The sequence below is a fragment of the Brassica oleracea genome, chromosome C2 (genome assembly GCF_000695525.1).
Source record: "Brassica oleracea var. oleracea cultivar TO1000 chromosome C2, BOL, whole genome shotgun sequence".
Classification (NCBI taxonomy): domain Eukaryota; kingdom Viridiplantae; phylum Streptophyta; class Magnoliopsida; order Brassicales; family Brassicaceae; genus Brassica; species Brassica oleracea.
Window position 1 is genome coordinate 51,622,752 of NC_027749.1, and position 2,714 is coordinate 51,625,465.

The window sequence follows — 2,714 nt, forward strand, 5'->3', positions numbered from 1 at the left end:
TAAATTATAAACAAAAAGTTAGGAATTTTTAAGATTGCATTTTCGCAAATATTCGTTTGACTCAAATCTTGTGGACCTAAACCCTATACTACTATATATATATGACTAAAATAATGTCTTTTGTTATTTCTCTTAATAGCATTCTGGAGACACTATTTTAATATATATGCTAATATCCTTTATTATTACTCTTAATATGTTCCTTTCATATTTTATTATTTTATCGCCTATATTTCGTTTTATTTTATATTCATAATTTATATTATGAAAGCCATAATTCTATTTCACGTGTTCTGATTTATCTTAAATTCATAAATAATTTTACGTAAGTCTATGCTTGCGCTTATAGACTTGCTTCCACGAACTACATTTCGATTACACTTAACCAATAACACAAGTTTTTTAAAAAATTTAAGCTTACCTTATATAAACATGCATGATTTCGTTACATTTTTCATTATATAACATGTATTATTTATGACTATGGTTTTTATCTTTTTAATATCTATAGATTAAAAGTTATAATGTTTTTAGTTTATTCACTCGGTTCATGGCGCAGATCACCACCTAGTAAAATATTGAGACAAATGCTAACATACCAGTTGGCATCATAGATGTTATTTTTAATTATTATTTTGGTATATGTTAATTTTCAACAGTAAAATTAGAAAATAAAAGTGATGATCGGTATGAAGTTGCATAAAATAATTGATAAATTTTAAAATAGAAGATTATTTTTATTTTAATATCAAGGTTATTTTGTAAACTTTTTTTTATGAAATCACGTTACATGTAGATAGTGTTTTTTCGTTGAATTTTTCTAAATGTTTTCTTTATTATATATGTTATTTGGAAAATTAAAAGTAAACTTAATTTTTTTAAAAAAAAATTCATAAATGATATCTCACATCTATGTTATTTAAATTATTTTTTTGTAATAATTTGAGATATAGGTGGATTAGAATAAAATACTTATTACTTTTAAAATATGCATTGTTTTGTTTATTTTTATATTTTAAAATCAAGATTATTCTGTAAACTTTCATTTTTATGAATAACAATATATATAAATCTATTTTCGTTTTCAAATATATAAATATTCTTTATTATAAGGTTATTTGAAAATATAAAGAAAAAAGAAACCAAAACAGAAAAGGAAAGAAAAAATAAATTTATATAAAATTTTTAGTAATTGCAATCTATATATATAAAAGAAGCATTGTATCCCTCCCAGAGTGTCCACATAGGATGCCACATAGATAAATCAGTTCATGGCGTTTTGACACGTGTCCAATAGGAAAACCGCAGCGTTTCATTAAAATTTAACATCTTGGCCTCATCAACCCTACGGCTGCAACGAAGAACGTGGAAACGGCTGTGTTCATAAGCAGAGGAGGAGAAGAGGCTTCGATGGACGACGAATCAGATCTACTCCATATGTAGATGGCTCATCTGCCGCTGCGTCTCTGGCTTCACCGATACGTATCCAGCTTCGCCGTTGCGTCTCCGAATTATCCTCTCAGGTGATGGTTTACTTGACATCTGATTCGACCTGCTTCACCTTTTTGTTTCTTGCTTTTGACTAAATTTGATTTCGACTGCAGATGAATCTCCAAGGCGTCATGAAAAGTTAACCGAAGGCGTCAATCTTAAATCCGTTTCCTTCATGTCTCAGTTCCATAGCTCACGACCTGATTGTAATTTATACGCTTCTTGGGTTAGGTTCTATCTCTGTGAGTTTTGTTTCTAACCCACATTTAGATTAGTGAAATTGATGTTTAAATGAAAATTTTGTTTTGTTCTTAGTGCAACAAGAGCCCTTGCTTTTATTTCATTTTGAATTGTGCTCGATTTGTGATTTGACGAGTGATTAGATAAAAGGATGAATGCTTTAATCACTTTGTGTTTCCATGGTCATAGGTTTCTGCAAACGAAGAAGTATTGTGTACTGCTTTATATCAAGGAGAAAATTTTGAAGAAGCTATCTAAGCAGCAGGTGTGTTCTAGACTGTCTTTTTACAACTGTTCTAGACTCTCTTTGTTTTCTTTTCGTTTCTATAAAATGGGTTTGTTCTAAAGCTTTCTCCTTTATGTGATCTTGACCAAGCTTTAAGGTTTGCGTGTGTGGACCGTGGTCAGACAGAGAATAGCTGTTGTAGTCAGACAGAGAATATCTGTTGTGTGAAGTGTCCAAATCAAGGTTTATTCTTTACTATTCCTCAAATTCAAATTTGGCAAATTTAGTTTTCGACCTCTTTAGATGGCTTTGACAATCAAATCTTCGGTATCTTTACTGTTCTTTCTGAATAATTTGTCTTTTGAGTCAGAAAATGAATTAAGATATATTCTCTTTTGGTTTATGTTCGTATAGATAACAAATCGAACTCCAGCATAAAAATTACAATATTAGAATGTCATGTCTTCCTTATTATATTTATTCACTGTATGCACATGTTTTCATGGTAGAAATAGTAGAAATTTAGGGTCTCAAGTCGTCGCCACGATTATGACACCAGGCGGAAGAAAGTATAAAACCAACTACTGAAAACGGTGAAGAAGTTGAAATGTTAGAAATTCCAGCAAAGTACCTTCTCATTAATATAGAAACAACTATTGTTTTTTTGGACAAACAACTATTATAAACAATCAAAACATATTTTATCACGCATCATTTTTCCTCACCTAAAATTTTATAAAAGACAAAAATCATTAAC

General features: G+C 29.6%; 1 long non-coding RNA gene across 2 annotated transcripts; it reads left to right on the top strand.

Moving 5' to 3' along the window:
• Window positions 1–1,291: 1,291 nt before the first annotated feature.
• LOC106327572 lies at window positions 1,292–2,431 on the top strand. Of its 2 annotated transcripts, none has more exons than XR_001267477.1 (4): window positions 1,292–1,523; window positions 1,605–1,717; window positions 1,921–1,996; window positions 2,108–2,431. It is a non-coding gene; the product is annotated as an uncharacterized LOC106327572 (long non-coding RNA). The 2 variants fall into 2 exon arrangements; XR_001267478.1 differs by having other exon boundaries at window positions 1,605–1,733; window positions 2,108–2,354.
• Window positions 2,432–2,714: the final 283 nt, after the last annotated feature.